The sequence below is a fragment of the Lissotriton helveticus genome, chromosome 3_1, assembly GCF_964261635.1.
Source record: "Lissotriton helveticus chromosome 3_1, aLisHel1.1, whole genome shotgun sequence".
In the NCBI taxonomy this organism is placed as follows: domain Eukaryota; kingdom Metazoa; phylum Chordata; class Amphibia; order Caudata; family Salamandridae; genus Lissotriton; species Lissotriton helveticus.
In genome coordinates this window covers 496,458,915-496,472,065 of record NC_136061.1, presented here as the reverse complement: position 1 = coordinate 496,472,065, position 13,151 = coordinate 496,458,915, and the positions used below count along the sequence as shown (strand labels likewise).

At 43.0% G+C, this 13,151-nt stretch overlaps 1 protein-coding gene across 1 annotated transcript in view; it reads right to left on the bottom strand.

Annotated features, from left to right (window-relative positions):
* The window catches only part of NAB1 (NGFI-A binding protein 1), a 153,359-nt gene that overhangs the window by 62,816 nt on the left and 77,392 nt on the right, over positions 1 to 13,151 (bottom strand). The window lies entirely within an intron of this gene.

Genomic DNA, 13,151 nt, shown 5'->3' with positions numbered 1-13,151 from the left:
AGACTCTCTGGTCCCTAAATTTTGTTTGTTCAGTACTGATTACCTGCGTCTTGGCTAGATTTAATTTATAGCCTGCGCTCCTCACAAATGTTTCTTCCAATTGTTCAGTCTGCTCCAGTGTAATAGCAGGGTCTGGTGAAAATATTGCGATATCATCTGCATAAGCAATTATATCAACCCCCTCCAACCTAGGGCCTAATAGTTGTTCATTTAATCTATGCTCTAGCAGGTTTAGAAACGGGTTGATATATATCGGAAATAACAGGGGGGAGCAGGGGCATCCTTGGCGGGTGCCTCTTAATATAGTTAGCGGATTTGATTCTAACCCTAGTGTACATATTCGTGCCTTCGGGGATCTGAACATTGTCCTAATTGCCTGAATAAACCCTACACCAACACCGTGCCACCTAAGTGTAGCCCATAAAAATTCCCATGAGATACGGTCAAACGCCTTGGTAACTTGCGTGTATTGGCAATATCTAGCAATGTTGTTACTCTACTGATATGGTTGACTGTGTCTCTACCTGGTATAAACCCGTGCTGGTGAACTGAAACCAAGGCCTTGACAACCTGCGATAGACGTGTCGCTAACATTTTTGCATAGATTTTACAATCGCAGTTTATTAGAGATATTGGTCTAAATGACACTGGAAGTGTAGGAGGTTTTTCTTTTTTTTAAAACACAATAATACTTATTTCATCCTAGGATGACGGAGTAGCCCCTTTTTGTGCCTCCCGAAACACCGCAAGCACATCTGCCTGAATTTCTGGTAGCAATAGCTTGTATATTTCTAGTGGCAGTCTATCAGGCCCTGCAGCTTTTCCCATAGCCTATGAACCCACAGCATCTATCAGCTCCTGCATTACTATTGGCTCTTCTAATGCCCTCTTATCTTCTTCATCCAGGATTATCCTGTAAGGGTCCTTATATAACTCTTCCAGACTATCTAGAATATGATCATCCTCGGAATACAGCTTCGCATAGAATGTTCTAAACACCTCTAGGATACCCTCTGGTGTTTCTATTGTGTTCCCTGCCAAATCCTCAATTGCCACTATAGTGTTCTTGACCTCCTTGCATCTGATTTTATTAGCTAGGCATCTGCCTGTTGTTTCCCCAAATTCATAAGTCTTTCCTAAAAAGATGGTATTTTTGGCAATATCTTTAGCCCATTCCTCGTTAATTTTAGACTTGCCCCAAGCCACCTCTGTTTGTGCCTGTGCAATGTCTGCCTTATCATGTACTGCCTCGATTAGTCTACATTCTGAACAATGTAGCTCCTCATATAATTGCATCCAATGTTGTCTGAGTTGTTTCTGTATGCATAGGCCAAAACCCAGTATCTCCCCCCTGAGTCCTGCTTTCATTGCATCCCAGACCGTACCTAATTTAGCAGAGCCGCGATTTATAGCAAAAATTATGTCACCCATTTACGAATATGAGTAACACACTCCTCATTTAATAATAGTTTTTTATCAAAAGAGAATGTACTTCTAGGTCGCGTAAGGCCAGACATTACAAGTTTCAGCATAACTGGATTATGATCCGACGTTATACAAGGGTAAATCGATATTTGTGCATCTTTTAGGAGCGTTTTAGTTATAAAAAAGTAATCTATTCTGGTCACCTTTTGGTGGGGGCACGAGTAATGTGTATACTCTGGCTCAGGATGATTTAGCCTAGGCCATACATCAATTAGTCCATGTTCATGAAGAAGCTATTGTAGAGCTTTATATACTTTGGGTTTCTTACCAACATACTTATCTCCACCGGGCCCTTTAATGATATCTTGAAGTTGAATATTGAAATCGCCAGTCAAAATCTCGGGAGTTGCCCAGTTAACTAATTCCATATTTAGATATTCAAAAACTTGCTCCTCATTGTGATTGGAACCGTAGACAGAGCACATTGTGCAGGTCTTATTAGCCACAATGCACTCCATCATGGCCCGTCTTCCATATTTATCTGCAGCTGTTTTAGTCGGTTTTAAAAGACCCTTTTTGGACAGTATAGCAACCACACGAGTAGTGGTCCCTTGAGTGGTGCACACCTGCATCTCCAAACCAAGCTCTCTCAGATAGTTATGTTTGTTCCAAGGGATATGTGTCTCTTGGATACAAACTATATCGGGTGACATGTTCCTTATTTCGCAGGCTAGTCTTTGCCGCTTCCCCCTATCGTTAAGGCACGAACATTAAATGTGCACACTGTTAGACCTGCCATCATCCTGGTTCGGGGCAATATTTAGCCTTTACTGCCCTTCTTGGCTGCCTCTTTTTTTTCTATCTTTCCTTCATGAATCCTAAAACGTCTACTGGCTTTATTTCCAAATTTGACCCCCGCACACCCCCCCCTGGCAGCCTCCCTCCTCCCCATAGCATGGAAGTCTTCCCCCTCCCCTGCCTCCTCTGCCAGTGGAAGGCACCCCCCCACCCCAAAATGTAGGCTAGCAGACCTCACGGTCTACAGTGATGGGGAGCCTCGCTGCCACCCCTACTCCCCCTTGCCCCCGTTGCATTCTACCTTTGTCTCACCCGTATGCAAGACTTAAAAAAGACACCCTTTAAACATTATAGTGAAAATTGCATAGACATACAGATCAAAACCATTTCACACTCAGTTATCTTAAAGAAACAGTGCAAACATCTTATTACTTATAGTATCTGCATATAACCATCATTACATCATTACATGTAGTCTTTCCCTAGTGCTTAATCTCTTGCAGATACTCTTTCGCCTTCAATTCAGAGGAGAAAAATCTTGTTCTATCTTTATAGATAATTTTTTATTTGGCAGGAGCTAAAAGAAATGCTTGTGCCCCCTTCTCTTCAAAAGGCGTAATTAGTTATCTAAATTGCCATCGTTTTTCCACAGTAGTGGGGCAAAAATCAGGGAGAACAAAAAATTCAACTCCTTCTGCTTTCCGCTGTCTATCTGGCATAGCTAAGTCGAATAGTGCCTGTCTGGCCAGGTAATTAGAGAGACATATCAATATAGCTCTAGGTCTTACATTGGCCTGATTATGCTTTACTTGACTTGGAAATCTGTGAGCCCGCTGTATCTCAGTGTCCCATTGGGCTAGCTCAGGAAATGCCTCGGTGAAAAGTTTCACAACAAACTTACGGGGGTCCACCCCCTCAATCCCTTCGGGTATACCAAGAATTCTTAAATTGTTCCGCCTTAGGCGGTTTTCCATAGCCTAGATCTGCAGGTCTCTGCTTCCGTTATCCTCTCTCCAATTTCAGAACATGTTTTAGTCATCCGTCGAACGGAGTTCTGTAATTTTCTACAGGCACCTTGTGGTTTTAAACTTTCTGCCCGACTTTCTTCCCTATGGGCCATCATTGTCTCATATATGAGAGTCAGGGAGATACCTCCCAATTGCTCCACTGCCCTTCCCGCGGAATGTTGGCCAGGATCTACTTGACCACTAGCTTGATCTAATATCTGTGAAACTGTTTTCTTACGTATAGTCCCAGTAGAATATATTCTATCACTTCTTCTCGGAGTTTCTTCTTCCAGGCATATGCTGCTAGTCTCACTCCAACGTCTATTTGATAGGTCGAGGTGATCCTTGGATGCCTGCAGGGATTCATCCCCCGAAGTGCTCGAGTGATCTGACAATGAAAAGAAAGGACCCTCTATATCTGGCTCTTGTATATTGGCCACCTCAGTCTCTGACCCATCGTTAGAACCACCTCTCTGCTCCTGGGATAGTCCACCATCACCTGCTGTCACTATTTCCATTTCCTGGACATCACATTTTTCCGGATCTCTCATTATTGCCGAACCCCCGTTGCTCTGTCTATTTGTTAGACCATCAGAGAGACCCTCGGATCTCCCCCTCCCTACTCCCATTGTTTTATTCAAACTTTGTGCTGTGGGCCCGCCTTGCACCTCGCTCACCTCAGCAGAATTCTCCAATGTCTCTGTCCCCTCAGCGATGTCTTGATACTGCTTCCCTCCTCGCTTCGCCACCAGAAATATTGCAGGAGTGACTTTCTTTTGGCCTTCTGCATTGCATGCCGAAGTGTCTTTTTCAGCCGCTCCACCTCTTTTGTTTTGGTCGTTTTCCACGGCTTTGCTGAGTAGCAGTGCATTTCCCCCAGCAGCTCGCGTCTTCCCTGCTCTTGAGTTTTTCGGCGGCATCCCTTATCGAATTCTGGTCAGGCCAAGGGTGTATCCACACAGCAACAAGAACCGCCAGAGAACACCACAGACACCACAGGACCGAAACCGCAAGTCATGGAGAGCCGGCCACAGAATGACGCCGCGAGGTAAGGAGAGCCCACAGCATCCCTCAATAGCCGTTATTATTTCACTTCTCTCTAACTCAGTCTCCTTATTCCACTTTAGAAGGCATCTCCATATGTCCGTATTTTGATCCACTTCGCATCAGGGGAGAGCACGGACGTTAGCCTGAGAGCGCTCACTCGGCCGTGTGACCAGCCACCATCTTGCCGACTGCCATCCACATATATGGTTTTAACATTGATCTTTATACCTTTTGGTTTAATGTACAGCCTGATGCTGAGAGTTTGAGATCTTCTTTGCCCTTTATTTTCGACATGTCGTGCATAAGAGATTATAAGCGGGGAGTGCACATTGAGTTATTCTACCCTATATTGCATGTCAATTTTTTTACTCATTGGTCACTTTTGTTTTTTACACAATATGACAGGGGTCCTAAACAGGAGAGCGTATCTGTATAGCTGTGCTAACAGAAGGACTAAAACATGAATTAGCAAGTCCAGACAAATCTACTTGTCCGCTCACTATGCTGAGTCAGATTTTATCAGGGAGAGCTATATACCTACTCATTCCTTCTGGTGAGTTGACAATTAGGTGTTCTGGTCACTCAGAGAGTGAAGGAGCATTAAAGATGCCTTTCAATCTTCTTTTTATCTTGTCACATTTATTCTGTGTTCAGAGACATTGGTCAAAAGTCAGTTTACATCTACAATTGTTTTTCCCTGACAGCAAAGTTTGAGCATTTTGCAAAGGCAACTGTCTGACAAACATCCTGAATAAAAAGCGTTAAATGCAAGGCTGTTTGATGTATTGTTTTATTTTAACATAAAGTTAAATAACTAAACAGTTACCTGTACAAACATTTCAAAATAAATGTAAGTATTTATGACAGCCCTTGATTTGTAATTCTGTGTGATGAAAAATAAATATTTTAATAAGATGAAAACAAATCATAACTCTTTACTTGGTGATGTGCAAATGATAGATATGCAAGCTGAAACCCAATTTCCACAGATTAGGTTTATATATATAAAGCTGCATGTTTGGGGGAACTTGACAGTGCACCTCCACCTCATGCTTTGAAAATATATTTATTGAAAGAGAGTTTTTAAAGATGAACTGAGAAACATTCCTGCCCACATCCTGATGCCAATGCTATTAGTGAACTAAGTGGAAAGACAAGAGTCCGGTGTACCCTATATGTCGGCTAGATTCTTATTATGCATGGAGCAAACGTTTAGTCTAATAAATAAAACCAAATAGGGTTTTTTTATACAGCAGGAATGCTGAACTTATATATTGGAAGGTGCACTCATATGTGGCAATGAAGAAAAAGATTTATTGGTCAACCACATTACAGTTAGGTCGAGTAGATTATTCAAGTTACTAGGCCTGCAGGTCTAGTAACACTTTAATGATTTTTCGAGCCCTGATTAGTATGGTGGTGAACGCACTGCACAAAGATAAGGCATGTTTGCAGTAATCAACAGTATTTTGTGGATTCATTTACTGACACGTTGTTTGAAGCATAATACTTTACAGCGACAGTGATGAATACTTGATTAGATTTAAAGATCCCTTTAGTGTAGATGTCGGTTCTTCAAGAAAAGTTTGCCAAATAATAGAAAATTCTGAAGTTTACAGAATAGTGTGCCAGAAGAACTGGTTTAAATTTCAAGGATTAAAAGAGTACTAAGCAAGGGAGATGGTGATTTGGCTCTGTGGATTTTGGGAAAAACAGTAACGAATGGTAGATTTTGCAGCACATTCGGCTAGTGACATTGGCACCTACATTTTGGGATATAAATGCAATTTAACAAGGAGGGTTGCAGCATTTCCCCACTACGAACCATTTTGATATTTCGGCACACATGTAGGGCAGTTTTGCATAGGCTACAGACCTCCTCAACAGCATGAAGACCCTCACCCTCAAATATGTGGTGTTTGACTCAACATAATAAACTGGGCCCATGCTAGATCTCCTTTTCACATATAATCGTTAACCCTCGAACATGGCTATATAACCCTATACAAGGTCTGACCCCTCCTTCATCTCCACAAACTATTAAAACCTAATCGATTAAGCAACCACTTGAAATTGAATTCCCTCTTAATTGCCAGCAGAGACTTTGGAAAAATAAGATCTAAAATATTTAAGTCATCATATCCTGTTGCTTAAAACTGTCAAACTTCAACAAGTGACACTACTATATTACTCTGCAAACTCAAGACACTCTACCAACTGCCAGACCCAGAAAACTAAAAGTGGGCCTCAAATCCACCAAGAAGTTGTTTACTAGGGAACTAGAAGAGCTGCAGTCCATCAGCCAAAACATGGAATGAAAACAGCACAAGTCTCAGACCGTAGAATACAAGATCCATTGCAAGGCTACCATAAAACAATCAAAAGAGCCTATTACACCAAATACATTCACATTCATCCAAGCAAATGAAAGACATTTTTAGTGGCCAACCACGATGCTCTAAAAAGCAACTAATGCATATATAAGCAACACTGCGAAGACCTAGTAGTGAATTTCAAATTCATAATCTCCGAGTCCATAGCCCAGAAAAGTCTCTCTACACACATCCCTTCTCCTCAGCTACAATCAGCCTTCACTCTGTTCCCACATCCGAAAACTACCCAGGTCATATGCCTTAACTTCAAAGCCAAACTATTAAATGTGCCCACCTACCCATGTTTCAGCCACATGCTTCAAATAACTCCCCCCCTGCAATTTTAGTAATCCATCCCTCCTCTCTACTCCTTCATCTTTAGACCTCAGAAACACCTCATAACTTCATTCTGAAAAAACATCAGCTGATCCACAAATAGTGACCTATTGCAGGCGTATATCCAGCCTTCATAACCACTGAAAAATCATAAAAAGGAAAATATCAGAAAAATGCAAGAATATGCAGAATTCCAATATCATTTACACGACCACAAATCTGGTTTCCAAACCGAGGAGTGCCACCAAACCTGCACCAGGAACATTAAGGAAGATCTCCCCTTTTTGGATGAGAAGTCCTTTCCAATTCTCCTTGAGTGTTCATCAGTCTATGATAAAGATAGCTTAGAAAGCGTCATTGAAGACTTGAACTCTGGGCATGAAACTCCATACCTGCCCTGCAATGGAGGCAATCATTCATCATAGTGTGCTGCTAAAGTGTCAGAACTAGATAAACTGAATAATTCCCACACCTGGTATTGTGTGGTATTTTCGAAGGGTCTCTCTCTCTTGCCTTATGTTCAACACCTACTTACCATCTTCTAAGATTTCCTTGAACAGTACAAGGTGCACATCCAAATACATGCACATAATACACAAATCCACTTCCACTTTGGAAATAGACAAATACAAGAGACAACGCTGCGCTCTTGGATCGCATATTCTTCCAGATGAAGAAGCTTCTTTGCATGGAATAAGACTGGTATTCTACTGTCGAATGCACCACCAGTTACCTGACCAAAAGAAAAATCCGAACACCTCCAACCCCATCAAAACAAAATCATTTGGCCATTCTTGGTGGCATAAGCATTACCTCTACTCAATTCCCAAGTCAACATTGTGGCCAGTGGAGGCTGGTGGATTTTGAAAGTGGTGGGCGAAAAATGTTGTACCCTAATGTAATAAGTCAGCGAACGAAGCGAGCGAGCCCAAACTACAAAAGGAGGGTGCTGGGGGGTTTCTTCCCTGCAAGAAAATTTTGGAAAAAATTGATTCAAATGGTGGGTTTTACAACACCAATTTACTACAAATTGTTGAAAAAAGGGGGATCAAAATATAGCATTTTGAAGCACAAGTGTGAAGACAACATTAGAATCAAAACAAAAATAGTGAGACATAATAAACATAAAATGCTGCTCTGCAGGTCTGTTTTTTAGTATACTCATGTGCTTCCTTAGGCTCTGTGCTGGGAACAAATAGGAAACGCAAAACTGAACACATACTTTAGAATGTAAATAGGATGCTGTAAATATGTGCGGTACATCCTTTATTACAAGAAACGTGTATATAGATGATTGTTTAACATAATCTGTTTAACTTTGGGAGGCACACAGGGCTGTCTTCATAGATTAATTTTATGATATTTTCATCCATGCAATACACGCACACCACCCTGCTAGCAGACTTCACCTCGCTGACAGTTCTAGCTAAAAAAAAAACACATGCACCCACCTCAACCGTATCAGTACAATGTGAGGCAATACGTCACTAAATCAATACGTGGCAAGGGCAACATCTTCAACCTTGTCCTTCTTGACATCATAATCCAATGCAAGGTTACATATTCTTTTGGTAGACTGGCCACGTTGCCACTTCACTTTACTTCAAGCCCAAACAACACACCAAGTTCATTCCAAGACAATATCGCCAACCCAGCCACTGACAACAATACCCGCCCTACCCTTCTAGAAAACACATTCCTGAAAAAACATATAAAAATCCTAATAGTGCTCACTAACTTTACTAGTTGTATAGTGCTCCATTGTGCCTGGTTAGGTATGTGCATTATAAATACCCACATACATACATACAACAATAATGAAGCGTTAATAAAATAGTGTTGCTGGGCTTCCATGTAATACAGGGCTATTTTCCAGTGAATAAAAGTTTGGATAGGGTCTGTTGAATATGTACAGGTATTTTAACAAATTTTATCATTTCATGTCACTGGACTGGATGTTGCATCAGTTTTTTCAGATGTTACATCAGCTAGACAGCCGTGCCACATATGCATTGCGTAATTTCCCTTTAAACTCATAATGAGCAATATTATTTTCAGTTTCTTGCCTCATAATTTGGGATTAGCTGGTGTTCGTTTTTATAGTGCACATATCTTCTATAAAAAACTGGTGGCGAGAACGCAGATCAATAAAATCCTGGAGCTACTAACTCCCCATTCCACTTGCACCAACATTACAAGGTGTATGGTCAGATGATAACCTGAAGAACAGATCAAGACCAAATTTTATTTGCAACTATTTCCAAAGTTCATAAAAAGGATGAGAATGACCAATTGATTAAGGGGGTCATCTGGTCGCAAGAAGCTAGGACAGTTCTGAGGAGATGATGACTGGCACTCGGAGGCAGCAGGGGCACATGATCTCTCTTAACTCTCTCTCCGGAGAGAGAGGAAAGACACAGCCTAGCACTGGTTTGCAATTTAAACGCAAAGAAACACAACAATATTACCTGAGTAGTTAACAACACGTCATCAAGAAAGTTCAAGCCCTACAGCCAACCAGGAATGTGAATAATAAAAAGAACTCATCCAGCGCCTGACACTGACACCATATTCTGTGACAGAATAGCACATGGTTGAACTTAATAGAGAAATCCTGTATGTCTGCATTTACGTCTTCAGCTGCGACATACTCAAAAGCAGTGCAGAATTCTATAAAGATTCTTAAAGAACTGATATATTGCTATTAATGCTGGTTATGTTAGATGTAATTTATTCTGACATTTGTGTAACGGACCCTGGCATGAACTCATAAGGCAATAATGACAACTATGCTTGCATAAGGCTCTATTGTCTTGATGGTGGTTCATGGCACTATAAATAAAATATGGGATAAAAATGCAACTGCGCCGTAGGTGTCAAAATTGCAAACCTTTTATGAACAACATTTCCATTTTTTTGAACAACAATAAAAAATGTGTTATGGTCACTGCATTCTACACTAGTTGAGTTTTGCACGAATATCGGACTCTAGCTGTCACCTTATTGTCTATACTTGAACATACCAAGAGTGTGCTTTTCATGGCCCGCAAACACGCTAGAGGTAATGTCACCCGTAATCCATTTCCATACCTACGGGCCACAATTAAACGGCCATAGTGCCTGTAAACACGGGTATGGCACTGTACTGTCATGGTGCAGGCAGAAGCTCAATGCTCAGGGCGGGAAGTTGACACTAATATTCGCCCAGATTAGCGCTTACTCTTTCTATATATTTAACAAGTGATAGTTTTGCATATACCACACACCAGTAAAATCAGCAACAGCTACTGGCTGATACAGGAATGAGTCGCAATGCTGTATTATAGGAACAGTACTGCAGCCACAAACTAAAATAATTTGCCTGCATGCTCCCAGGCAGTGGTAGGCAGCTCTGCAGCTGGATTATGCAATGTACTGCAATAAGTGTACATTCCAGTTTTAAGTAAGTGCAGCACAAGGTCAAAGGAACTAGGTGCTAACTTAAGTGTTATCCTCAGTTGAGTGAAGGAGTTAGATAAAGGTTTTTTTGTTTTTTTGTTTTTGTAGAAGCGGGGTTGCTTGACTGGGTCATGGCAGTCCCCATGCTTAGCTGACAGCCGTGTTTTCTCTCTTGCTGTAGTTGCATATGTCCAGAATTCCGTTATTGTTTTTGGAATACCTGCATGCTTTTAGTGCTGCAAGGTGCGAAAAAAAGACTGAAAGGTGGCCCAATGGTGCTATGCAAAACACTTGCACAAAGGCATTTCCATGTTTCCGAAATCGTGGAGATGTAAAAAATATGTTCACTTCATCATGGATATTTGAAGGACTACAAGGTTCCAGTGTCGATGATCTTGTGATAACTATTCCTTTTCAATATGTGAAACCGTTGAGGCGTTTCCATGCTGATAATATTTGTGAATAAAGCTTCTTCTTTGTTGTTTAGGGGCAGGGGTGTCCGGAGTCTGCACAGAGCAAAGGGAAACCAGGGAAACAACGAAATGACACAAGGACAGGGGAAAAAAAACTAAATGAAAGCCCTTCGTGGTACTCACAACCCCTTAGCATTATGAAGCTTCACAGCTGCGCAGGCAGAAAAACGTTGTAACACACACCCAACGTAGTGTGAATAATCCTTTCTGGAGTGCGGCCTGCAAGCTGCACCGCATTTGTCAGGTGAACTTGAGTTGGGTCATCACGCTGGCCCCTATCCCACCCCTTTGCACATTCTAATGCCCTGCAGTATTTGTGGCCTTGGCTGTCATTTGAAAGTGAAATAATGGGCCAACCCTGAACTAGGAGGCTATTCCTTCAAAGGAAAGCAAAGCCTGCATGTGACACTACTCCACTCCAGCGTTCTGCAGATGAAGAAGAAACACGGAATTCACGTCTTACTGTGTGGTGTTGTGCCTGGGCACACTTCAGAACCTAGCATTACACGCCAGAGCTTAGCGGGCTCCCGAATGAGCGAATTAAAAAAAGCATACAGCTTGCTAAAGCATGAAAATGGTCCTACGAAGATTAGCTGCCCATGTGCACAGTCGCGACCAGCAAAGCGGATGGGTGGGTTCGCACACGAGGGGTGGGGGCGGGCTAAGTGGCCATAAATAAGAAAACTTACCTTCCTCGAATTCCACCATCATGTGCTGCAACCTCAGCTCCTGCCCTCCGGTTGCTCCTAGGTTTTAGGCAGCCTCCCGCCTCCTGCTCCCCTAAGCCAATCACAACGCTGCAATGGCAGTGTTGCAATTGGTGAGGTGCAGGGGAGAGCGCCCCAGCGGCGCCGTTTTCTCCTACATAGAGAAACCAGGAGAGTGGGCGTCGTGCTCGAGGGCAGAGTGGCTTACCCACTGCTGTGGGTACGGACTGTTGGGTTGGCTCCAGGGCCGACCAAACAGTCAGTACCCACAGCAGTGGGTAAGCCACTCCTCCCCTGCCCTCGAGCAGGACCGCCCACCCTCCCTCCCCCAACCAAGCACTTCTGCTTTCTCGCAGTGCGAGAAGCAGAAACATAAAATGGTAGTTTGTACCATTTTATGTTTCTGCTTCTCGCACTGTGAGAAAAGCAGTTAGGCGACACCCAAACGCCCATTTAGAGGAGCCGCCACTGATTTTGGCAAAGGCCATGAATATGCAGCTTTCTCATTGCCAGAAAAATGGTCAACTCTTTCGCACGGACAACAGAACTGGGCTCATAAAATCTACTGTGCTGCCATGCCAAGATAACTTTAACATCGTCTTTTCTGGTCTGCCCAAGAAGATCCTTGTCAAGCTCTAAAAGCTGCAGAAACAAGTAGCCAGACTGCGCCTCAGTTCCGTTAGCCAGAACACATCTGTCGCGCTCCCCCTAAAGAAGACACAGGAGCCGTGCTGATGGTGGGAGACACTTCTTTATTCACCAGTGTCTACTTCCTAACTGCCCCTCGGTCCTTGTCCCTCCTGTTCCTGTTTCTATTCCTAGCTTCGCCCCCCAACCACTAGACTGCATCACGACATCTCCCCCCTTTCTTGACAAACGAAGTTGATTTCCGAAACGTCTATAGTTTCTTGGTCAGCTGCACAGGGCTGCGACCCGTCTGTTTGAGTCATGAGACACATCTCCATTACAGACTCAAGCTCAGTCTGTGTCTCAGGCGTCAGCAGGGTGCAGTCTCTTGGAGATACTTCGTTGTGTCTTTCCGGCTGTCTTGACAGGAGTATCGCTTCTTGTGATGTGGCTGTCGATGGCTCCGCTAGAGGTTGGCTGTCCGTATTCTTTTGTAATTCTTGTTTAAGTGGCAATTGATCTCTTACATGTGTGGACGTTGTTTTTGTTCTCTTCCGAGCGTCTGCATGCACTTCTATTTCTCGTTGTCTTATTCGGTCAGGGGCAACACTGTCCTCCTGTCCGTGGACAGGCATACCAGACAACATCGGTGCACGTTTCCCTTCTAACTGATGATGATGACCTCTCTTTCCCAACGTGTTGGCCCTTCTGGGTAGGGTGACTGGGTGGTCCCTTCCCGCCCAGCGGGTACAGTCACCTGTATCTGTGTTTCTTCGGTGCCCCCTTTGCATAAGCCTTGCTGACCCCTTCAATGGTGACGGTATATTCTTCACGTCATGATGTTCCTGGGGCTGACATGGCATGTTGTTTTGTGGGGAGTTCAGGCATTGCGGGTTGTTGGCCTGAGGTGTGTTATTTTGG